The sequence below is a fragment of the Oryctolagus cuniculus genome, chromosome 2 (assembly GCF_964237555.1).
Source record: "Oryctolagus cuniculus chromosome 2, mOryCun1.1, whole genome shotgun sequence".
NCBI classification, from domain to species: domain Eukaryota; kingdom Metazoa; phylum Chordata; class Mammalia; order Lagomorpha; family Leporidae; genus Oryctolagus; species Oryctolagus cuniculus.
Genome location: NC_091433.1, coordinates 88,638,395 through 88,664,217, shown reverse-complemented (window position 1 = coordinate 88,664,217; position 25,823 = coordinate 88,638,395). Strand labels below are relative to the sequence as shown.

The following is a 25,823-nucleotide window of genomic DNA, read 5'->3' as shown; positions in this document are numbered from 1 at the left end:
GGTACAATGTGATAATCCACCGCCTGCAGTGCTGGCATCCCAAATGGGCACAAGTTTGAGTCCGGCTGCTCCACCTCTGATCCAGATCCCTGCTAATGCATCTGGGAAAACAGCAGAAGATGGCCCAAGTCCCTGAGCCCCTGCCACTCATATGGGAGACATGGATGAAGTTCTTGGCTCCTGGTTTCGACCTGGCCTAGCCTTGGCCATTGCAACCATTTGGGAAGTCAACCAGTGGATGAAAGATATATCCTTCTCTCTCTCTCTCTCTCTCTCTCTCTCTCTCTCTCTCTCTCTCCCCCTCTCTCTTTCCGACTCTGTCTTTTAAATAAATAAAATAAATCTTTCTTTTTTTAAAAAAAAAAGGGGGCCAGAAATGGACACCTGCAGAGAAAGGAAATTCTCTGGAAAAGTTATCAGCCAGGTACGATTGAGAGGTGCAGGAGGAAACGCTTGGAGAAGATAGTCCTTTGGAAGGACCCCGAAGGAAAGATAAAATGTAGAAAGGTGAAAACACAGTGCAGAGGCCTGGGACCTATTCAGGAAAGTGTTGCTGTAGCACAGGAGGCACATGAAGCATTTTTCTGGGGGAATCAAACAGGAAAAAAATGTGACTAGAGGATCTTTATTGCTAAGCCAAGCAATTTATTTATCACTTTATTTATCACTTTAGGCTTCAGAAGTTTTTGAGCAAGAAAGGGAAGCAATCTCAAGAGAAGAGGCAGCAGTTTCATAGTCAGTGACTGCCCGGGAGCCAGACCCTAGCACCTGGATGTCTGGGCTTGACTCCCAGTGCTGTTGCTCACCAGCAGAGCAGCCCTGGAGCAGTCACTTGGGGATAACAACAGATAACTAGATCATGCCATTGTTGCTGGAACTGATGTACTGTGGTGGGGCACACAGTAAGTGCTGAGAATGCCTGCTAATCTTTAAAATCCAGGATCCCAGGGCTGGTGTTGTGGTGCGGCAGGTTAAATGGCTGCTTGGGACACCACTATCCCAGATCAGAGTGCAGGTTCAAGGCCCAGCTGCTCTACTTCCCATCCAGCTCCCTGCTAACGCGCCTGGGAAAGTAGCAGAAGATGGCCCAAGTCTTTGGGCCCCTGTGGGAGACTTGGATGGAGTTCCTGGCTCCTGGATTTGGCCTGGCTCAGCCCCGATCATTGCAGCCATTTGAGAGTAGATGCAAGATCTCTGTCTCTCCCTCTCTCTCTGTCACTCTGCCTTTCAGGTACACAAAATAGATCTTATTTTTAAAAACCCACAAAACAATACTAAATCTTTGTATTTCCTTGTGAAACTTTCATTACAAAGTGCTAACATTACATGATAGCCTATTCTTTATTCACACTCTCAGAGGATTATTGGTTTTTCATCTTTTACAGATGGAAGAATTTAGATTTTTAAGGAGATACAATCTCAGAATCACATAGCCAGGCATGATTTGAATCCATTAGTTCTGAATCATATTTTAGGGATCCCTGCCCAATACCTATAATTTTTTCTTAGCTCAAATCCTTGGAACCTTGAGAGAGGGAATGACACGGAGAGGAAGAAACTTCGGAAATTTCTGTTTATAGGATAAAGGAAATAGCAGTGAGAGACAAGAATAAAGTAAAATCATAAAAGATAAAACTTTGGCGGAACACCTGGAAGTTTGTATATAAGATGAAACAAAATATAAACAGGAGATAAATGTATATATAAACACACACACACACACACACACACGTATGTATCTACACACATGCCAAAATCATTTCCCAGTAACAAAGTTGGAAAGCATTGCAAGACTGCTCAGTCTGACACTATATAAACCTCAAAACTGAGTGTGCATCCTGTTCCCAGGAATAACAGTCTGCCGGCCAAATGCACCACTCCTATTGATTCACACTGATGGCATTGTCTCCCCGTCAGCTTGAATAAGTGCAGTGCATCACCAGGATGCTTGTGTGCCCTGTGACGCCTGGGATTGTACAGCACGAACTGGGCCTTCCCAGTGCAGAGCGAGAGAATGAATCCATGTCTCAGCTTTGGATCTGTGACCACTATATTTTGACTTTATTTTTGCTTAGATTGGTTACACAATGGCCTTGTCCAGCACTGAGCCCAAACAGAGGGTACCTACTATGAGTACTTTTGTTTGACTATAGTCAATGTTATTAGCAGGGAAAAATTCTACCCGGTTTATTCTAACAGATGCCTATGCTAGCCAGTGAAGTGGGCTGACTTTAAATTGGTGATTCTCAACATAAGTGGATTGCAAAACACAGAATACAAAGAAAAGCCAAAAGGTTATTTGGATATATGGATTTATGTCCTTCTATTATTTTGTTACTAGGAAATATTTGCACACAGTACAGAGTTCAAAGGGTCCAAAAGATGGGACTGGTGTTGTTGTGTAGGGGGTAAAGCCACTGCCTGTAACACCTGCTTCACTACCGATCCAGCTCCCTGGGAAAGCAGCAGAAGATGGCCAACTGCTTGGACTCCTGCACCCACATGGGAGACCTGAAAGAAGCTCCTGGCTCCTGGCTTTGGATCAGTGCAGCTCCGGCCGTTGAGGCCAACTGGGGAGTGAACCAGTGGATAGAAGACCTCTCTTTCTCTCTCTCTGCCTCTCTGCCTCTCCGCCTCTCCTTCTCTATGTGTGTAACTCTGCCTTTCAAATAAATAAATAAATCTTTTTTTTAAAAAAAGATATGAGTTTATGATGAGAAAAATCGTGAAAATAAGTAGTTTTTACTATGAAAATAACTTGGAGATCTTGTAACTGTTTTGTGATTAAAAATGAAAATAATTTCATCCTCCACAATATTTGCTAGTCTGTGACTACAGTTTTTAAAAACTGTAGCCAATTTTGTATCCATTCGCATTAAAATCCCTGCCACCTGACCAGCTGCTTGAGCTGAGTCCTGGTGAAACTCATCGTGAGTCACGGGAAACAGGGCACTTGCTCAGGACTCTTCCTCCAGATTTCTTCATAATCTGTGTGATGACCCACGCGTCTCTCAAACTGGATTAACATCAAGAGTAGCACCAGGCTAGAGAGTAAGCCCAGTCTGGTTTAATAGCCTCATTGAGCAGTTAAGCTGTAACACACCAGACTACCCTGCACCTAGGACTGAACCATGCTGTGGGTGTTCTAACTGAATAAACAACTAAATCAGACCCCAGGGCTGGCTGAAGGCCAAGACCGACACAGGCACAGAACTGCCTGCCCTCTCTGGGCCGAGCTTGGAGTTCCCAGGTAAGAGAAGAGTAGCTGGCCAAAGTGCTTATTGATTTTGATTGAATATCTAATTTCAGAAGGCCCTGTTAAATTGTTTCCCAGCCCTCAGCAGATCAGAAACAGCAGGAGCATGGAGAAGCCATCAGAGCTGAGGCGGGCAGGAGGAGAAAGTGTGGAGGAGTGAGTGATTTAGCCAGCCCATTCCCATGCCCATAAATGGAAAAGCTGACAAGAGCAAAGGAAGAGAGAGAAAAGTTAAACAAGCCTGCCTTGGTCACTACACATTGTATAGCTCACACACATATTGAATTAGTGCACTGCACCCTGTCAGTGTGTGCCAGTGTTATATATCAATTCTCCTACAAAATAAGAAAGATGAGAAGAGAAAGAAAAGCTGTCTCCCATTCCCAGAGGATACAAGACAATCTTCTTCGTTCCTGCTAATGACCTTGCAGTGCAGCAGGAAGAAGTGGTTGAACTGTGAGGGATGTCTTTGTTGCAGATGGCAAATGTTACATGGTTTTGCTGGCAGGAGGGTTGGCTGATAAGAGCTGACCTAACCATTATAGAAGCTCCTTTATATTTTTCCAATATTGTGTGCCTTATGCATCCTTTTATCAATAACAGTATTTTAATTGATGCCCACAGGAAAAGCTTTAACAACAAAAAATTGTTGTGGTGTGGTGGGTTAAGGCAGCCTGTAATCCCAGCATCCCATATTGAGAATGTTGAGTCCCAGCTGGTCCACTCCCAACCCAGCTCCCTGTTAAGCACCTGGGAAGGCTGCAGGAGATGGCCCAAGTGCTTGGACCCCTGCACCCACATGGGAGACCCAGATGGAGTTCCAGGCTCCTGGCTTTCGCCTGACCCAGCCCCAGCCAGTACCATTTAGGTGCTGAACCAGCAGATGGAAGATTCTCTCTCTCTCTCTCTCTCTCTCTCTCTCTCTCTGTAACTCTATCTTTCAAATAAACTTTTAAAAAGTTCACATGCTGTATGACTCCATTTATGTAACATTTCACAATGGTAAAATTACAGAAATGAAAAGCAGATTAATGGTTGCCAAGGGGTAAGAAGTAGGTATGGTAAGAAGAAAGTGAGTAGTTATAAAAGGACAACACGGGGAAACTCATGCTGTCCACAGTGTTTTATGTCTTGGCTGTATTGTATTCTGGTTGTGATATCATACAACAGTTTATAAGAGAGAGAGACAGAGAGGTCTTCTATCCACTGGTTCACTCCCTAGATGGCCACAATGGCCAGGGATGGGCCAGGCAGAAGGAAGGAGCCAGCAGGCTCATCTGGGTCCCCCACGTGGGTGCAGGGGCCCAAGCACTTGGGCCATCTTCTGCTGCTTTCCACAGGCCATTAGCAGGGGGCTGGATTGGAAGTGGAGCATCAGGGACATGAACCAACAACCATATGGGATGCCAGCATCACAGGTGGAAGCTTCACCCACTCCACCATAATGCTTGCCCCCTAAGAAAGAATTTTAAAGCTAAAAAGAAGTGTTGTGAGAATTGTCTGCTCAAATGTATGTTATCTATTTTTAAAAATCACTTGTGGTGAAACATATCCTTCTTGGTCCTAGATAACTAAAGCATGGCTACTTATGAAGTCCCACAGAAATAGACGAAGCCCAGTTCTGCATTTTGTGGCTAACAAGACTGCTGGCTCTCAGCCTTCTATTCACACACTCCCTATTCTCAGCTTCAGCCAACTGAGGATCCAAAATATTTAAGGGAAAAAAAATGCTTTGTACTGAACACCAACAGATTATTTTTGGTCACTGTTCCCTAAGAAATGCAGTGTTACAACTATTTACATTGTGTTTACAAATTGCATTAGATATTATAAGTAACCTACACATGATTATGCACAGGTCATATGCAATTATCATGATTTTTTGAAGATTTATTTATATACTTGAAAGGCAGAGTTAGAGAGAGGAAGAGAGAGAGAGAGATTTTCCATCTGCTAGTTTACTCCCCAAATGGTAGCAACTGGCTGGGGCTGGGACAGGCAGAAGCCAGGAGCTTCTTCCATGTCTCTCATGCGGGTGCAGGGATCTAAGCATTTGGGCCATCCTCCGCTGCTTTCCCAGGCACATTAGCAGGGAGCTGGACTGGAAGTGGAGCAGCTAGGACTTGAACTGGCACCCATATGGGATGCTGGCACTGCAGACAGCAGCTTAACCCACTGCACCACAGCATCGGCTGCTAATGACTTGGAGCAGGTGCAGATTTTATCATCCGTCTGTGCTCAAATTGTGGTGACCGAGCATTTCAGTTTTAGTTTTGACATGAACAGCAGGGCTTCATTCCTGTCCCACCTCAACTGCTACAATCCCTATGACAAATCTGCCCTCCCCCCAGCTACCCCCTCCAACATACACAAGCACTTCCCTGAACTTGGGCACACAGTTGCTTCCAGCCCTTCTTCTGCTTGCCTTACAAAGAAAGGTTTCAGTGCTTGCAGAAAGTCCTTCAGACCATCGCCTGACAAGGTGCACTGACCATGAAATGCTGCCGAGGCCTCTGGCATCCAGAAGGTGACAGGCGAGCATTAGGAGAAGTCCGTTAGGGCACAGCTGGGTGCACCATGAGTCAAACCATGGCCACTGAAATGTGACTGCACATTCTTGAAATAGTTCAGCTGTGAGGTCCAGGGGCTGATTTATTGCTGCTTTCTCCAGTTTAAGCCACAGTCCTGTGACCCTGTAACTACCACCCACGGGCAGCACGGTGAGGTACACAGAACCATGGACCAGGAATCCTCTGAAATGGCAGGTACAACAATGCAACTTCTATTGTTCTGGCTTGTGAAGGGCTGGGGATTGTCAGCAGGAGAATGGTGTAAAGCATGGGTCTTCAAACTTTTCCCATCTGATACCCCCTAAAACATGCTGAAAAATGATGCATTTTTTGATAGATTTTTGAGTTGACATCTATACTTTTTAGAAAAGATTATTTATTTGAAAGGCAGAGTTACAGAGAGAGAGAGGGAGAGATACAGAGAAAGATCTTCCATCTGCTGGTTCACTGCCCAGATGGCTCAATGGCCAGGGCTAGGCAGGGCCAAAGGCAGGAGGCAGGAGCTTCTTCCATCCCATATGGGTAGCAGGGACCCAAACACTTGGGCCATCTTCCCCTGCTTTTCCCAGGCCATTAGCAGTGAGCTGGATTGGAAATGGAGCAACTGGGACACAAACCGGCATCCATATGGGACGGTGGCATTACAGGCGGCAGTTTTACTTGCTATACCACAATGCTGGCCCCAATATCTATAACTTTTTTAAAATTCATTTATTTATTAGAGAAGAGGAGAGAGAGAGAGAGAGAGAGAGAGAGAGAGAGAGAGAGAGAGAATATATCTCATTACCATTTGTTGGTTTACTCCACAATAGCCAGGGCTGGATCTGGGCTAAAGCTGGGAGCCTGGAGTACAAGCTAGGTCTTCTATGTGGGTAGCAGGGAACTAATTATTTGAGCCATTCTAGAATCTGCATCAGCTAGGCTAAATTCAGTCTTCCACATCTGTAACTTTTTTTAAAAGGTTTATTTATTTATTTGAAAGGCAGAGTTACAGAGAGGCAGAGTCAGAGACAGAGACAGAGAGAGAGAGTCTCTCATCCTTTGGTTGACTCCCCAAATGGCCACAATGGCTGGGACTAGACTAGGCTTAAGCCAGAAGCCAGGAGCTTCATCTGGGTCCCCTGTGTGGGTGCAGGGGCCCAAGGACTTGGACCATCCTCTACTACTTTCCTAGACTCATGAGTAGGGAGCTGAATTGAAAGTGGAGCAGTTGGGACTCAAACCAGACCGCATATGGAATGCTGGCACTGCACATGATGATTTAACCTGCTGTATCACAATGCTGACCCTGCATCTGTAAATTTTAATTGTAGGTTGAGTGCTTGCAAAGGATGGGTTCTGTACTTCCTGAGCATGGGATGCTTTGAAACAAAATTGTTATATGACTCCTTTAAATGTATCTATAGACTCTAAGTACCGTAGTAACTTGACACCACTGTCCATTTTTAAAAATGAACACGCAGCTCTTTGACAGAAATATTACATCATTCCCTTTCCTCCTTGAACTTCACCTTCTACTTCCCCTAAAGAATTGTATCCAAGTGTCAGATATTGTTATGCTTGAACATCTTTTATTGATTGCTCTGTCATGTTTTCTGAAACAAAAATGAACACGTAAATTGATTTTATAATTTTTAAAAAATCTTCTGTCCATAGGCTTATTATAGTGGTAAAAACTTTTTTGAGACTAAGTCATCTTTATAATTATTATTAAAGATAAATATATATCATATTGATCATTAAATATAAAATATTAACATAATATTGGACATTATTCTCTTTATGAGATAGATTAGGTTGGAGTTCTAAATGTGTATTTTAAATGTGTATATATATATATTCATAAATTTAAGCACTCATTGATTAATATATTTTTTTGCAAGAATGAGCAGAGCTTGGGGCCAGTGTTGTATCACAACAGGTTAAGCCACCTCTTACAATGCCAACTTCCCATATGGGAGTTCTGGTTCCAGTCCCAACTGCTCTTCTTTCAATTCAGCTTCCCACTAAAGCACCTGGGAAGGCAGCCAAAGATGGTCCAAGCACGTGGACTACCACCTTCATGGGAGACCCTAATGGAGTTCCAAGTTCCTGGCTTTCGCCTGGCCCAGGGGAGTAAACCATCTGGGGAGTAAATCAGCAGATGGAAGATCTCTTTCTCTCTATCTCCCTCCTGCAAATAAACAAAACATTTAATTATAATAATAATAAGCCTTTTCTAAAGGTTGAATGAGCAGAGTTTAGCATGCATGCTCTCTCCCTATTTCTCATTTTCATGAAGGTAACTCTGAGAAGCCTTACATTAATAAGTGGATGGGCTGGAAGTGTTAGTGGAGATCCTAGTGTGGGGTTCTTAGAAGGACTTTTGTTATGACAATGTCCAGGGCTAATGGGGAGAAGGGAAGCAGGGACATAACCCAGTAGGGCTGGTGGCTTCCAAGGCAGGTCTGGAATGACTGAATCGCCCATGAGCACCAACCTGTGGGACGATCCCAGCCAGTCCACCTTTGCAGGGACCCTGAAATTCGCTTTGGCAACATCAGTGAATTCTCTGAACTCCCTGGAGTGAGATGAGACACTGGAGATCTCTCTCAAGTTATTCTGCCAGGAGCTGGGGCCTGGGCAAGGGTGGAGGCAGAATGCTTGCCTCTCAGTTGTGCTGCAAACCCCAAACTGCTCTCAAAAGCAAAGCCTGTTTTCCAAACAAAAGTTATTCTGATGATTATTCTGGTCCCTGAGCTACTCGAGTGGGTGCCTCTCCGAGTTTTATAGAAAGTAATGAATTAGAAACCTCCCCTCCCCGTTTGTGCAATGATTTATAGCTCAGTTGCAGAAGCCTTTCAGCTCTCAGCACAAACAAAGATATTTCTACTTGTCCCTCTCTTGGCCCTGGAGGTTTTTACAACCTAGGACAATGCCTTTCTTTCCTGTTTTAGAAGAAAGCCAGGGCTCCAGGGGAAGGGAGGTGGGAAGGTGAGCCACCCAGGCTGAAAACAGCACTCACTGTCTCACTGGACACGATTTGCCTACAAACTGTGCCCTCCCGGGCTCTCCCGTTAAACCCCATGGGCAGAAGTGATTTAAGAAGAACTACTTCAAATGCACAGAACTGTGATGTCAGAGACATTTATGCATTTATGCAGGGAAGCTCCTGCAAGACGACCAGGGGATCTTCAAAAAGTTCATGGAAAATATGCATTATGGAAGACCTATGCATGGCTTTCAAATATGTTTTGTGCCTAAATAAAATAAATCTGCTTTTCCACTAACTTTTTAAAGTATGTACTCTCACACTGCAAAGTGAAAGTTTTAAAAAAATGGCAGACGGAAAAAGAATTGTAAGGTCAGATTTTTATTGACTTGCTATTTGTCTGAAATTCAAATTTAACCGGCTGGGCATCCAGTTGCCTACCTGGCAACCCTATGCAATGCAAATCATTCTTTTTAAGAGATGAGAAAAACAGAGGCCTAATAAGAATGGAGTACTTGAACAGGGAACTCGCCCTTCTCCCTCAACTCAATGTCCAGTGCTCTCTCATCTTTCATCATGCTGTTTGCCCATCCTTTGATGCAAAGCAAAAATGCAAGCAGAAAGACCAAGGAAACTGACCACACGACCAGCAAGGGAGGGCAGGGCAGAGGCTCTCAGAGGAGCCCAGAGCTGGGGACACAGCGCAGCCCCGCCTCCTTCCTGTCCTGTCAGAGAGAGGCCCCCGAAAGGAGGGGAGGGCGGTGGTGTCTTCCCAAGCAGATGCTAAATTTATCTAAAACGTGTGAATGTTCTTTACCCAAGCAGACACCTATGCACAAATCTCCCTCAAGCCCAGCTACGTTCTCCTAACACGGGTGCCCTCCTGAGCCGCTCCTTGGGAAGGAGGCCGACCACAGAGCCCATGGTTCTCTTCCCCTTCCGCCCTGCTTACCACTGCTGCCATTTCTCACTGCCCTCTCCTTTCCAAAAATAATGTGAATTTCAAGCCTCTTTTTTTTTTTTTTTTTTTTTGGCCTTCCTGTGGGCGTGGGAGGGACCTCCTGTGGGAAGTGTTCTGGATCTCATCTGCTCCATCTGCAATTTGGCAAAATCTCTCTGTCTCTGCACCCCGCCCTCACCTCCTTTTCTTAATACAAGGGAGCACAGATTCTCCCCAGCCCCAGAGAGCCTTCCCTACCTGTCCCCAGTCCCACCCCTACCCCACGGCTCTGCAGCCTCCACTTACCCAGCCCTGCTGTTGGAAGAAGGGGGCCCCTCTGGCCCAAGGTGGCAGGCAGATCCGCACTGGCCAGGGCAGGGCCGACAGCTTCAAAGGACAAGGTGACACAGAAAGAGGAAGGCACGGTCTGTGCTCTTCGGTTCAGGAGACCCAAGGCTAGTTCCTGTTTCAGAGACAGAGTTTTAACAACTGATTATGTTCAGAGAGGTTTTCCCTCGCCCCAGCTCACCCACGTGACCCCTTGATGGTCCTCTGGGGGGTGGCTGCTCTTCCTGTCTCAAACTTAACTCTTGTCCTAACCGCACCCCACCTTCAGGGCCATTCCTCAGCTGAGGCCTGAGACCCCTGGTCAATGTTAGTGCCCTCTCCCCTCCCCCCCAAAAAAAAAGGAAAGGGGAAGAAATGGGAAGAAGAAAAGAGGCTACACATCTACACTTGCTGTGGTTCGGGACAATTTTAGTTTACGTCTTCAAGATGTTTTTCCCCCTGTGTCTTTCTGTGCTAAAGATGGTACTCAAAAAAACGTTGATTTCCCCACAGGAATGATACTTTCTTCCTCTGCTTCTAGAAGTTGGAGTCAAGCAGGAGGTGACGGGGGTGGGGGTGTATCGGAGGATGAACGCCAGTTTCAGGCTGGGTCTCCTACAATACTCAAACTGCTGCCTCCAGGGACTGTGGACCTCTGAGCCCAGGGAGGGATTCCTTGGGGGTGTCTGGTCTCACCTCTCTTTCCCTAGCATCATACATTCCTCTACTTGGGCAATTACCTTATAGTAAAATCAGTGTAATAATGCCTCACATGTAATTGTGCCGTTAGGAATAAATAAAAGGAAGATGCCTAGTGGAGTGTCTGATATATGGCAGACACTAAACATGTAGCAAGCAGGAAAGGAATGCATGGCTTTGTAATGTGTTTGTTTACCTGCTTGTCTTTCCCACTAGAATCTGAATGTCTTGCTCATGTTTATAATCACCTCTGCCTACAACAGTAGATAGCATACAGTAGACTCTCAGTACATGTTTAATGAATGAATTCATGCATTTATTAATTAATACCTGGTCCCACACTTACCCTGGCCCCATACTCTTGACCATCACTCCCCAGATCAAGGTCCTGGAACTCAAACTCTGCAGCAAAGTTGCCCGACTGAAGACCGATTACTACACCTCCTAAGCATCCGGAGAGGGTGCTCCGAGCATGTGCACAGAGGAAGGGCAGCAGGCAACAGAATCTGGGGTTGTTGGTATTTCTGAATGTATTGCACAGATGTGAAATGTTTGCATCAAAGCAAGAGTCCAAGGTGCTATTTCTATTCAAGGAATTTTAAAGAGCAGAGACAATCAGTCTCGTGATGCCTTTTAAGGAGAATAAATGGCAAGAGAGAGAGAGACACCTTGGCAAGCTCCATCCCCCAGGCAGCACAGTGCAGGAGTAAACTCATGGGAAACTGTCTAGTTCAAGAGAAAAACTGTTCAGAGTCAGGTCCTCTTCTCCCAGGCAGCAGTTGTGGTGTGGCCCACCTGTCTTCAGACCCCTCACACAAGCTCCCCACTTTCATACAGGTGTTGAGCACCTCGCTCATGAATGCAAACCAACCGGCAAATTCCATGAATTGTTGAGACAATCCTCCTGCCTGAGAGATAAACCAAGACAGACACATAGGGGGAAGGGGGAGTTTGGAAAAATCAAAGACAAGGCAGGGGGAGAACCGTATTAAGGAAGATGCACTTAAAAAAAATTTTTTTTTTTTTTGAAAGGCAGGTTGACTGAGAGAGAGGAAGAGACAGAGCAAGAAGGAGATTTTCCATCAGCTGGCTCACTCTCCAAATGCCTGCAATGGCTGGGCCTGGTCCAGGTTGAAACCTGGAGCCTGGAACTCTATCCGGGTCTCCCATGTGGGTGGCAGGGGCCCAAGCACTTGGGCCATCTTCCACTGCCTTCCCAGACACATCAGCAGGAAGCTGGCTTGGAAGTGGAGCAGCTAGAACTCAAACCAGTGCCCTGACGCAGGATGCTGGCATCTCGGGCCGTAGCGTAACCTGCTGCGCCACAACACGGGCTCTGAAAAAATTATTTTTAATTGTTAAAAATTTTTATTTATTTTCATTTTATTTGAAATACATGGAGAGATCTTTCTAACCCTTGGCTCACCCCCCAAATGCCTGCAACAGCCAGGGCCGGGAGAGGCCAAAGCAAGGGGCTGAGAACTCCACCTGGATCTCCCAAATGGGTGGCAGGGACCTACATTCTTGAGCCATCATCTGCTGCCTCCCTGAGCTGTGTTATCAGGAGGCTGGATCTGAAGCCGAGGAGCTGGGATTTGAACCAGGCACTTTGATATGGGTTAGAGTATCCCAAGTGGCAACTTAACAACTAAGCCAAACACCTGCCCCTACATTCACTCTATAATATATACATATCAGGAAACTCCTTAGAACCAGAGAGCCAAAACTCACGGAGATTACACACTAAATGACAGAAAACATTCAGCCAGAAAGTTAAAAAATAAAATTGCTGAGATCTATCAGAAAGTAAAACAGAAAGACAAGAAACTGAGAACTGGGAAAGACGAAAAAGTCAGATGCAAATCCAGCAGGTCCTGTGAAATAAGACAAATGATAAATGAAAAAAGAACTGCTCAGTAAGAGTCTGTCAGGAGAAAACAGAGAGACTGACTCAAGACAGGATTCCGGAAATGGAGTGCAGCAAGTTTCCAAACTGAAAGGGCTTAGTGGCTGCGCAACATTGTGGATGAGGACGGGGACCACATCAAATTTCAGAACTCCAGGGATAGAGACAAGATCGAAAAAGCTTCCAGAGAGAGACAAACAGGTCAAAGGCAGACAACTCAAGGAACCAGAATGGCACAGATTTCCTAACAGCAGTCCCGGATTCTAAAACACAAGATCAAGGCTTTGAGAAGGGAGTGCCAGGGGTTGTGGCTCAGCCTGTTCACCTGCCACTTGTGACATCAGAGCACCAGTTCCAGTCCTGGCTGCTCCGCTTGTGATCCAGCTCCCTACTACTGCGCCTGGGAAAGCAGTGGAAGATGGCCCCATGTGGGAGACCCAGATGGAGTTCCAGGCTCCTGGGTTTGACCTGGCCCAGCACTGGCTGTTGTGAGCATTTGAGGAGTGAACTAGAGGATGGAAGATGTCTTTCTCTGTCTCTCCCTGAAAAAAAAAAAAAAGAAAAGAAAAGAAAAGAAAAAAGGACCTTGAAAAGGAAAAATGAGCCATAACCTACAAGACTTCTCTACCCAAGTAAGAAGCAACCGTAAAGATGGACTACTCTTCATACATACATTGTCTCAACAAGCTCACTTCCCATTCATCCATTTTTAAAAAAAAAAGATTTATTTATTTGTTTGAAAGGCAGAGTTACACAGAGGCAAACGCAGAGAGAGAAGTCTTCCATCTGCTGGTTCACTCCACAAATAAGCCTCAACAGCCAGAGCTGGGCCAATCAGAAGCCAGGAGCTTCTTCTGGGTCTCCCACATGGGTACAGGGGCCCAAGGACTTGGGCCATCTTCTACTGCATTCCTAGGCCATAGCAGAGAGCTGGATCTGAAGTGGAACAGCCAGGACTCGAACCAGTGCCCTTGTGGGATGCTGGCATTGCAGACAGAGGCTTTACCTGTTATGCCACAGCACTGGCCCCCATTCATCCATTCTTAAGAAACTACTGAAAGATGTGTACCTGGACAACAAGGGAGAGAGAAATGGGAAGATTTATGGGAAGTGTAAGGAAAACACAGCAGAGGGAATTCCCAGGTCAGAAGTGAAGAGGAGGTTCAGAATAATAGCTGAGCCAATTGCTGGACCTTGGAGATATTCAAAGAAAAAAAAAAGGAGAAACTGAGACATCACTGATGTGTTTGAAAGTACCAGGAAGGATTTTATAATCTTACCAGAAAGTTGGAAGATGAATTCATGGCAGATACATAGAAAACCAATTAAGCAACAATAAAAACAGGGCAGTGATAAGTTCCAGGAAATGTAGTACATTACACAGGAAAGAAGTCTTCATAACCTCCTACACAGCTCTGTGCTGCACAATGTTTGCATAAGTAATAATGTGGACATTGACCATCGGCTTGGTAACAACTGCTCTGGGACTGGAAGCTAAAGTAGAAAGCTAAATCCCACACTGCATAAGATACCCTTAGGGAAACATCAAGAACCTGCAACATGAGCTTGCTGTATGAAACTGACAAGGTAAAAGGCCGGGCGGGGGCAGGTGTTCAGCCTAGTGGTTAAGATGGTCTCATCCCACATAGGAACACCTGGGTACCACACCTGGCTTGGGCTCCTAACTCCAACTTCCCGCCAGTGTAGACCCTGGGAGGTAGTAATGATGGCTGAAATGATTGGATTCCTGCCCCCATGTGGGAGACCTGGATTGAGTTCTGCTGTTAGCTTCCACCTCCATCCCCTAACTTCTCAAATAAATAAATAATTTTTAAAAAATAGGAAGTAAAGAGCTTAAGATCCAGAGGTACAGCTAAGAAAGAGCTAAGTGATGTCTTCCCATGTGAAGACGGTGCCTAAAGGAGCTATTTTTTGTTTATAAGCCTTAGAGTACTACATATGTTTGATTTTTTAACTGTGTGTATCTGTTTCGTCTATAATTTTTAAAGTCAACAAAACAGGCATTCTGACTCTGGTCCCAGCATCTATCTGTCTCTTCATGCTACAGGTTCTTGGTTTCTTGTTCATTAAGTGCTGGGGCTTCCTTGCAGGAAGTGGGGTGATAATCAGAGCCCATCTGTGGAGTTGCCCTAGTCTCTACTTCTGGGTCTTCTGAAATCCTGCAGTGGATGTCTCTCCCCTTTCCACAAAATATATATTTATTCAACCAGTAGGGTAGCCTGGAGGAATCTGGGGTCGTCTTTAAGAACTTAGGGAGAAATTTCTTTATTGCATTATCTCTTACACCCCATGACAAGATGTGAAGGGTTAGGACAGGATGGGAAGCTCTGCTGTCATCTCTTCGATGACTTATCCCGCCCTGCACTTTAACGGCCCTGTCTCTCCAGGATGGATTTGTTGGCTTTTCTTCCCAAACAGGCTGTTTCTGGCAGTGGGACATGCTAGGGCCTGAATGTTGGTGTTGCACTCCAAGAGCCCAGAGTCCAAGAGGGCTCACATGTAACATCCATTAATTTCAAAGAAAGCACCGGCAGTCCGAACGGGCAAGATGTGGCTTGGTAATCCACACCACCTGGCCAGAGTGCACAGCGTTTAAATAGCAAAGTAGCGCAACTGGCTCATGGGGGGTGTTCCCCACTGATCCACTCACAGCTGCCTTCGCTTAACTTCCCACTCTACCAAATGCTACTTAAGACGTTTACCCCGTGGGCAGGGTTGCTATCCCAGAGTCCACCCCCACGACCATAGAAAGCTTTTTCTAGAGGAAGAGGGGACGCCTGCTATGAAACCAAGGCAGCCTTCTCTCCGCACCCAATCGGCCTTATCCTGGACCTCAGCCTCCACGACTTTAAGTTTCTACCGTGTACAGTTTATACGGTGGTTTGTTGAAGCAGCCCTGGTGGGCTGAGACAGGGCACAGCTAACACGTTGGTCCGCGGCGCACCCCTCTGAGCACATGTGTGCTGCTGTGTGCTGACTGCGTGGAGGGAGGCCTGTCCTGGAGGGTGCCACCTTGCAGGCGCGCAGCCACGGAATGCGTTTATTTCAAAGGAGAATAGAAGGGGTGAGGCTCCGGGGCCCAAGAACCCGAGGAACTGCCTGAGGGGTTCTCCGGCCTGGCTCTGTTGCGATTTTTCGCTGGTGGCTTTCTCTAGTTTCTGGAGACATCACTTGGGTGTTAGGAAGCAGAAAATACCGAAGCTTTTTCATGCGTTGCCACTGACTCTGAGGATGTCAGATGCGACCGCTTGGCCTCCTTTTCCACCTCCGCAAAATAAAAAGGACTGGGGGAGCTGGTTTGCTGTAGGCCCTTCCGGTGCGGAGACTGCAGGAGCTGGGCCGGCGGGCAGGCGGGCGTGTTGGTGGGACTGCTGGGGCCCTGACCATCAGTGGCGCGTTGTTAGTTATCAGAGGAGGAATCCTAGCAGCAGGTGGCACGGGGCTGGGCCAGGCAACAGTGGTGAAAGGGGAAGTAAAGGTGCAGCCGAACGCAGGTGGAATAATTGGTGACGGACTGAGCACTGCACCCGCCTCACTCCGGGCGAGTGGGTAAGCAGGTGACTGGCGCTGGCCAGCACAGCAGAGCCCAGTGGTGGCAGAACGCAGTCGTGAACCTGTTTCCATGGGAGCCGCTGAGGTTGAAGGGGTTTGCTGGTGACTCTGGGGAAAGCCAGCGGGGCTGAGGTGGGACGAAAGGGGCTCTGGAAGGGAGGTGAACTAGTAGAGGAGTTGGCCTGCCCTGCACGCTGGTACACACCGGTCTTCCGGTAGGGAGCCTCCCTCAGGCCACCTCTCCTGAGAATCGCTCTTTTTTGAGCCCCGCTGTGGTTTCAGAGGGGAGTCTTGGCGTCATCGCCGGCGGAGACCTGCTCTAACCTACTGCACGTGTGGTGCCCCGCCCACCTGCTCAGCGGATGGGTCCACAGATGTTCTGAGTGATCAAAGCCCCAGGCAGGAAAACCGGGTGCTAGACTACTGGGCTCTGCTCCCTGGCGGTCCAGCCCAGCTGACATCTGAAAAGTAAAAGCCCATCTTGTCCTTGAGCTGTTTCTGTTCTTATAACGGAGTCCCACCTAATGCTCCAGATAGATTCGTTTATTTTAAATTTTTTACTTTTACCTTATTTGAAAAGCAGAAAGAAAGTGAATGAAACCTTCCATCTGCTGGTTCACTCCCCAAATGCCCACAACACCCAAGTCTGGGCCAGACCAAAGCTGGGTGCCCAGAACCCAATCCGGGTCTCCCACATGGGTGGCAGGGACCCAAGTACTTGAGCCTCACCTGCTGCCTCCCAGAGTGTGCATTATCAGGAATGCTGCAAGGACTCAAGCTTAGGCGCTCTGACATGGGAATATGGACATCTCAAGTGACTTCTCAGCCACTGTGCCATATAGCCACCCCCAACTGGTTTCAGAATCTGGATTTTGGGGGTGGGCATTTGGCATTGCAGTTAAGATGCCTCTTGAGGGGGCTGGCACTTTGATGAAGTCGGCTAAGCCTCCGCCTCTGGTGCCAGCATCCCATGTGGGTGCCAGTTTGCATCCTGGTTGCTCCACTTCTGATCCAGCTCTCTGCTATGGCCTGGGAAAACAGTAGAAGATGGCCCAGGTGCTTGGGTCCCTGCACCCACATGGGAGACCCAGAAGAAGCTCCTGGCTCCTGGCTTCAGATTGGTTCAGCTCCAGCTGTTGTGTCCATTTGGGGAGTGAACCAGTGGATGCAAGACCTTTCTCTCAGTCTCTTCCTCTGTCTGTAACTCTGCCTCTCAAATAAAGTCTTAAAGCTGCCTGAGATACCCATGTCATACCAGAGTACCTGTGATCAAGTCCCGGCTCTGCTCCCAATGCCAGATTCTGTTAATGAACATCCTGGGAGGCAGCAGGTGATCACCCAGGTATTTGAGTCCCTGCCACCCACATGAGAAATCTGAATTAAGTTCTTGGTTCCTGGCTTTGGCCTGGTCCTGACTTTTGGAGGCATATGAGGAATGAATCAGCAGTCAGAAGATTTTGTCTTTCTCCCCGTCTCCTGTGCCTCTCAAAAAAATAAATAAAAATAAAAATAAGCAATTCTTAGATCCACTTTTCCCCCCACTTGTTAGACTACTGCAATTTTAAATTTCAAATAGTGTCTCAGAATTGGCTAAACATTTGTGACTAACAATATAATTTCTATTGATTCTAGAGCCAACCAAATAATTTGCTTACATAAACTGATTAATCAGGAGCTGAATAAAGATGGCAGAATAATGATACACACTAGTGTTACTTTCCTACCTCCCCAGGATTTCAGCAAACATAGTCAAGAGGTTTGGAAATGCTGTCCTACTGACTTTCAAAGATGGCTTAGTCAGCATTCTGTTTCAAAAAGCTCTGTCAAATGTAAACTCAGCCAGCAAACTACATTTACACCTTCATGGTCTATGATATCCTCTCTTCGGAATGGCAGAACAGCAGAAAACTCTAGCAATGAGAGTTTAGGTTCTTCTGACTGTCATTAACTTTCCGTGTAAACTTGGAACTAGTTCACAATTTGGAAGACATAAAGGAGGCATCAAAAAGAGAGAGGAAGTCAATCAGCTCAGGTCTAGTTTTTCCTGAAAGTGGAAATATATGTATGTATAACAGGATGTATCGAGAAGTTCATGGAGGGGCTGGCACTGCAGCATAACAGGTAAAGCCGCCGCCTGCAGTGCTGGCATCTCATATGGGCGCTGGGTTTGAGTCCCAGCTGCTCCTCTTCCGATCCAGCTCTCTGCTATGGCCTGGGAAAGCAGTAGAAGATGGCCCAGGTCCTTGGGGCCCTGTACCTGCGTGGTAGATCCAGAAGAAGCTCCTGGCTCCCGGTTTGGTATCAGCATAACTCTAGCTGTTGTGGCCATTTGGGCAGTGAACCAGTGGATGGAAGACCCCTCTGTCTTCTCTCTCTCTCTCTCTCTCTCTCTCTCTCTCTCTGTGTGTGTGTGTGTGTGTCTGTAACTCTGACTTTCAAATAAACCTTTAAAAAAAAGTTCATGGAAAATAAATAAAACCTTAGTTTATTTTGGTGTTAAAAAAAATTGGGGGGCAGGTGTGTGGCAACAGCACTTCAGTTGCACATGGGACACCTGCATCTGGTATCTGAGTGCCTAGTTCCAAGCCCAGCCACTCTGCTGCCAATCCAGCTTCCTCCCAGTGCTCACCCTGGGAAGCAGCAGATGACACCTCATGTGCTTGTGTCCCTGCCACCCACGTGGGAGACCCAGATGGAGTTCCTGGCTTCTGTCTTCAGTCTGATACAGCCCTGGCTGTTGTGGGCATTTGGGGAGTGAACCAGTAGATTGAAGAATTTTGTCTGTTGAATAAAATAAAAATATATAAAATTTTTAAGTGTTTAGAAAATCTTTTTGTCCATGTATATAAGTAGTCTTCAAAAGTTTCATAGAAAATGCACATTTTGAAAGAACTATGCATGGATTTCAAATTTTTATACCAAAGTAAACTTAGTTTTTAATTCTATTTTTGCATGAACTTTTTTTTAAAGATTTATTTATTTTGAAAATCAGAGTTACTGAGAGAGGAAAACACAGATCTTCCATCTGCTGGTTCACTTCCCAGACGGCTTCAACAGCCAGCACTGGGCCTGTCAGGAGCCAGGAGCTTCACCCAGGTCTCCCATATTGGTGGCAGGGCCCAAACACTTGAGCCATCTGCTGCTGCTTTCCCAGGCATTACCAAGGACTGAATTTGAAGTGGAGTAGCTGGGACACACACTGGTGCCTATATGGGCTGCTGGTGTTTCCAGCAACAGCTTTACCCACTATGCCACAACACTGGCCCCTGGCACAAACTTTATTTTTTTAGAGATCTGTTTATTTGAAAGTCAGAGTTAGACACACACACACACACATCTTACATCTTCTGATTCACTCCCCAAATGGCCACAACAGGCTGAAGCCAGGAGCTTCTTCCAGTTCTTCCATGGGGGTGCAGGGGCCCAAGCATTTGGGTCATCTTCTGTTTTCCCAGGCACATTAGCAGAGAGCTGGATCAGAAGTGGAAGAGCCAGGACAAGAACTGGCGTCCATATGGGATATTGGCATTGTAGGCAGTGGATTAAACCCTTATGCAACAATGCCAGCCACCTGCACAAACTTGTTGAAGTAACAAACCCATACGTATATATAATAATGAACAAATCTCATGTCCTCATGCTGCTTATATTCTACATGAGAAAGAAAAAAAAACAATAAATATGTTAAGTTATAATAAATGCAAAGAAAGAGAAACGTAACACAAAAGGGGGATAGGTAGAAAGGGGAAAGTGCTATTTCAGATAGGGTGGCCAGGAAATGTCTCACTGAGAAGGTTGTGTTGAATAAAACCCTCAAGGCAGAGAGGCAGCCAGCCACGGGAAAGTCGGAGTAAGAGATGGAGAGAGCAGCAGGTGCAAAGGCCAGTTATGTGGAAGCCACGTGCTAAAGATGATGGAGGACAGAACAGCAGAAACCAGAGAGGTGTCTATGACATCAGCAACTCAAATCACAGGGACATTCCTATTTTAGGTCATCATTATGACTCCATCTGGGTCTTCCATGTGGGTGGCAGGGACACAAGCACATGAGCAGCTTCCCAGGGTGGGCACTGGGAGGAAGCTGGATTGGCAGCAGAGTAGCTGGGCTTGGAACTAGGCACTCAGATACCAGATGCAGGTGTCCCATGTGCAACACACCTGCAAATTTTTTTGCATCAAAATAGGTTATTTACTTTCCGTGAACTTTTTGATGTATCATTGCACACATATACATATATTTCCCCTTTCAATAACCTTAATTGATTCATCCACTTATTTAAATAAAACTCAAACAGGGGGCTGGCGCCATGGTGCAGAGGGTTAATCCTCCGCCTGCGGCGCCGGCATCCCACATGGGTGCTGTTTCTAGTCCTGGCTGCTCCACTTCCGATCCAGCTTTCTACTGTGGCCTGGGAAAGCAGTAGAAGGTGGCCCAAGTCCTTGGGCCCCTGTAACCATGTGGGAGACCGGGAGGAAGCACCTGGCTCCTGGCTTCGGATCGGCGCAGTGCTGGCCGTGGCAGCCATTTGGGGGGTGAACCAGTGAAAGAAGTGGAAGGAAGACCTTGCTCTCTGTCTCTCCCTCTCACTGTCTGTAACTCTACCTGTCAAATAAAATAAATAAAATCTTAAAAAAAAAAAAACTTAAGCAGGTTATGGCACAGCAATTGTTCTAGTTTCTTTTTTTATTTTTATTTATTTATTTATTTATTTTGACAGGCAGAGTGGATAGTGAGAGAGAGAGACAGAGAGAAAGTTTTTCCTTTTGCCGTAGGTTCACCCTCCAATGGCCGCCGCGGCCAGCACACTGCTGCCGGCACACCGCGCTGATCTGATGGCAGGAGCCAGGTACTTATCCTGGTCTCCCATGGGGTGCAGGGCCCAAGGACCTGGGCCATCCTCCACTGCACTCCCTGGCCACAGCAGAGAGCTGGCCTGGAAGAGGGGCAACCAGGACAGAATCCGGCGCCCCGACCGGGACTAGAACCCGGTGTGCCGGCGCCGCAAGGCGGAGGATTAGCCTAGTGAGCTGCGGCGCCAGCCTCTAGTCTCTTGAGAAGGCAATTTTTCAAAAGCTTTTAAAATATTTTTTGTTTTTTGGCCAAGTAACTTCAAAGGAAATAATCTGAAATGCAGGTTAAAAATTATACATCGTTTGTTTGGGGCTGAATTGTGTTCTCCTCTTCCCAGAAATTCATATATTGAAGTCTTCATCACCAATACCTCAAAATGTGACTGTGTGAGTAGAGAAAGGGCCTTTAAATGAGTGATTGTTCACAGGAGGCCTTTAGGGTGGGGATGCACACAGCGGGAGAGGATGTGAGGACACAGCGAGACGCTGACCTCTGCAAGCCTAGAGGAACCAAACCTTCAGCCTCTGGAACCAGGAAACAATCCACTCATGGCGTTTCAGCCACCAAGTCTGTGATGCTTTGTTACAGAAGCCCTAGAAAATGAGTGCTGTGTGGCCGGCGCCGTGGCTCACTAGGCTAATCCTCTGCCGGCAGCGCTGGCACCCCAGGTTCTAGTCCTGGTTGGGGTGCCAGGTTCTGTCCTGGTTGCTCCTCTTCCAGTCCAGCTCTCTGCTGTGGCCCGGGAGTGCAGTGGAGGATGGCCCAAGTACTTGGGTCCTGCACCCACATGGGAGACCGGGAGGAAGCACCTGGCTCCTGGCTTCAGATCAGCGCAGCGCTGGCCGTGGCGCGGCCATTTGGGGAGTGAACCAACGGAAGGAAGACCTTTCTCTCTGTCTCTCTCTATATCTATGACTCTACCTGTCAAGAAAAGAAAGAAAATGAGTTCTGTGATTACCTTAAAATATTTATTTGAAAGAATGACAGAGGAAGAGACAGAAGATCTTCTATCTGCTGGTTCATGACCCAAATGGCTGCAATGATCAGGGCTGGGTCAAGCTAAAGCCAGGAACCAAGTGCTCCATCCTGGCCTCCCACGTGGGTGGCCACTTGGTTCATCATCTGCTGCCTTCCCAGGTGCATTGACAGGGAGCTGGATCAGAAGTGGAGCAGCTGGAACTCGAATTGGCACTCTGACATGGGGTCCCATCTCTCAAGTGGCAGCCAGCCCTGTTATTTATATAAACTTAGAGAAGGGGGAGGGCATTGTGGCACAGCAGCTAAAATGCCTACGTTCTATGGCACAGTACCTTTTGCTTTAAGTATCATCTGCGTTTATACCCCTAAATACTATCTTGAGCTGTGGCTTTCTCCTTGCCTCCAGATTCCTATGTCTAATTTCTTCTTGACCCCGGTATGTCCCAAACTTGATATGAAGGTACTTCAAAAAGTTCATAGAAATTGAATTAAAAGACACCATAGTATCCCTAGATCCCAAATGAATGCATGAAAATTTTGAACTTGTATATGTGAGGGGTTTTCAAAAAAAATCCATGGAAAATGCATATTATGAAAACTACATGTGGATTTCAAACTGCACCAAAATACACCTAATCTTTTAATTCTTTTTTCCCCATGAGCTTCTTTATATTTGAGAGGTAGAGAGAAAGAGGGATAGAGAGCTACCATCTAGTCGTTCACTCACAAAATGCTTGTAACAGGGACAGAGCCGAGCCAAAGCCAAAAATCCAGGAGCTCCAGCCAGGTCTTCCACATGGGTGGCAGGAGCCACCAGCTGGTACCTTGCAAATCCAAATTAGGAAGTCGGAATTGAGAGTCGGAACCAGATACCAAACCCAGACACTCTGATGTGGGATATATGGATCTCAACCACTAGTCCAAAAGCCGGCTCCCACAAACTTTCCCAAGTATCTTCACATATGTGTGCAGGAAAGAGACAGGGGACTGTGGGGAGCAACTCGGACTAGACTAAGTTACTGGAATTAAGACTTATTCTATGCATCTGCTCTCCCACAATATGGCACTGAGAAGGGAGTAAACAACTTCTACACAGCTGCCTCTCGCCAACTTGAGTGATGACCTGCAGGAGCTGATCCTGCTCCTGATTGGAGGAGAGCAGCGTACTCGGCATGTGGGTAGCAGAGTTGGGATTGGTGGAAGAGGACTATAAAGGAGGAGAGAGACAACATGCACCAGGAACACCTGAGGAACATCTGAGCAGCCCCCGAGAGAGCCGGCCGGCAGTGTGCCACACCCCCGCGGAAGTGGGGAAAGTGGCAGGGGGAACCGCCCTTCCACGGAGGTGGAAGGACGGCAGCCAACCCGGGAAGGACCAGCAGCAAACCTGGGAAGGGCCGAGCAGACGAAAGAACAGCGCAGGGTCCTGTGTCGTTCCTCCGTGAAGAGGGGGAGCGACAGGGGACTGCAAAAAGTTCATGGAAAAAAATTAAAAGATACTGTAAAACTTTCACAAGTTTGTGAAGTACCCTCTTGTGCCTGAAGCTGATCTCATTTACTTTGCCTCCTAGACCTCTCTCTCTTGCATTTCCTGTCTCTATAAGGATAAAACCATCCACCCAGCCAGAAACCTAAATGTCAATCTCATTCCTCCTCTTCTCTCAACACCTACACCCAAGTAGTCACCAGGCTATGCTAATTCTCGCAGCTTCACGTCTTTCCTTCCCTCCTTCCTGTTCTCTCTCCTTGCCTTGGTTCAGGTCCTTATGATCTCTTGCTTTGACCATTCATTCGTTCATTCATGCATGCAATCTCTAGGGACATGATGGTGAATAAGACAAGGGTGACCTCTTCCCTCAAGAAGCACATTTGTGGGGATAAAGAGAAGTTACCACACCTTTGGAATATGACGAGGTGATTGGAAGGATGTAACCATCTTCAGTATGGTGAGGGGCTGGCGCTGTGGCATAGTGGGTAAAGTGCTGGTTTGAGTCCCGGTTGCTCCACTTCTAATCCAGCTCCCTGCTAACGTGCCTGGGAAAGCAGCAAAAGATGGCCCAAGTCTTTGGGCCCCTGCATCCACATGGGAGACCTGAAAGAAGCTCTTGGCTTTGGCTTGGCCCAGCCCTGGTCATTATGGTCATTTGGGGTGTGAACCAGTGGATGGAAGATCTCTCTGTCTCTCCTTCTCTCTCTCTGCCTCTGCCTGTCTGTAACTCTGACTTTCGAAAAAATACATTTTAATTAAAAAAAAAAAAAAAAAAAACGAGAAAACCCACTGGGAAGGATCTTGTGGGGAGATACCAAGAACAAACTCTCCAGGCATGAGTGACAGCAGGTGAATGCAAAGGTCCTGGGGTAGAGAGAGCTTGCTGGGTCCAAGCAGCTGAACAGAGACCCACTGCAGCAGTACCACCCAGGGAGGGAAAGTGGTAAATGACGGCAGGTAGGCCCTGCTGGGCAGTGACAAGTCTGGATTTGGGTTCAGGCTCGTGGAAGACTGTAATCAGGAGAGTGATGGCTCTCCGTGGATTTTTTTTCCCCTGCCCTCTGATCTAGGTTGATCTTGTGACAAAAATCTGAGTATGTCTCTCTGGAGTTTAAAAACTTCCATTATGATAAGAACATTTAGAAGTTTTCAAAAGCAAATCCTTGAACTACAGAAATCCTTATTGGACAGGATTGAAAATCTCTCTCGTGAAAATGAAATTTTAAGGAAGAATCAAAATGAAACGCAGAAACTAGTAGAACAGGAAAGTGTGATAGTGAAGAGAAATCAAAATGAAATGAAGAGCTCAATAGATCAAATGACAAACACATTAGAAAGCCTTAAAAACAGAATGGGTGAAGCAGAAGAGAGAATATCGGACTTAGAAGACAGAGAACAGGAAAGGATACAGTCAAACCAAAGAAAAGAAGAGGAAATTAAAAATCTAAAAAATATTGTTGGGAATCTACAGGATACTATTTAAAAAACCAACATTCGAGTTCTAGGAGTTCCTGAAGGCATGGAGAGAGAGAAAGGATTAGAAGTCCTTTTTAGTGAGATACTAGAGAACTTTCCGGGTTAGGAGAAGGACAGAGACATCCTAGTACAGGAAGCTCATAGAACCCCCAGTAAACATGACCAAAAGAGATCCTCACCACGACACGTTGTAATTAAACTCACCACAGTGAAACATAAAGAAAAGATCCTAAAATGTGCAAGAGAGACGTCAGATTACTCTCAGAGGATCTCCAATCAGACTCACAGCTGACTTCTCATCAGAAACACTACAGGCTAGAAGGGAATGGCGAGACATAGCACAGGTGCTAAGAGAGAAAAATTGCCAGCCCAGAATATTATATCCTACTAAGCTCTCATTTGTGAATGAAGGTGAAATAAAGACCTTTCATAGCAAACAGAAATTGAAAGAGTTTGCCGCCACTCGTCCGGCCCTGCAAAAGATACTTAAAGATGTGCTACACTCAGAAACACAGAAACACGGCCATCAATATGAAAGAAGGGAAAGGAAGAACACCTACCAGTAAAAGAGCATGGGAAGCTCAAAGCATATGCTTACTATAGAACCTAAATATGGTCTTGCCCCATATTTCTGTCTCCACTCTTTTTTTTAAAAAAAATTGTTTAAAATTAATTTGAGAGAGACAGAGTGAATGAGCAGGCAGGCTAGGCCAGGCCAAAATGGGAAGTCAGAAATTCAATCCAGGTCTCCCAAGACGAACAGCAGGAGCCCAATACTTGATCCAT

General features: G+C 46.5%; 1 protein-coding gene across 1 annotated transcript in view; it reads right to left on the bottom strand.

Moving 5' to 3' along the window:
• PLEKHA2 (pleckstrin homology domain containing A2) overlaps window positions 1–25,823 on the bottom strand; it is a 108,296-nt gene that overhangs the window by 78,399 nt on the left and 4,074 nt on the right. The window contains exon 2 of the mRNA XM_008273961.4: window positions 10,044–10,200. The gene's annotated coding sequence lies outside the window, so the exon portion shown is untranslated. The remainder of the gene's footprint in view (window positions 1–10,043; window positions 10,201–25,823) is intronic.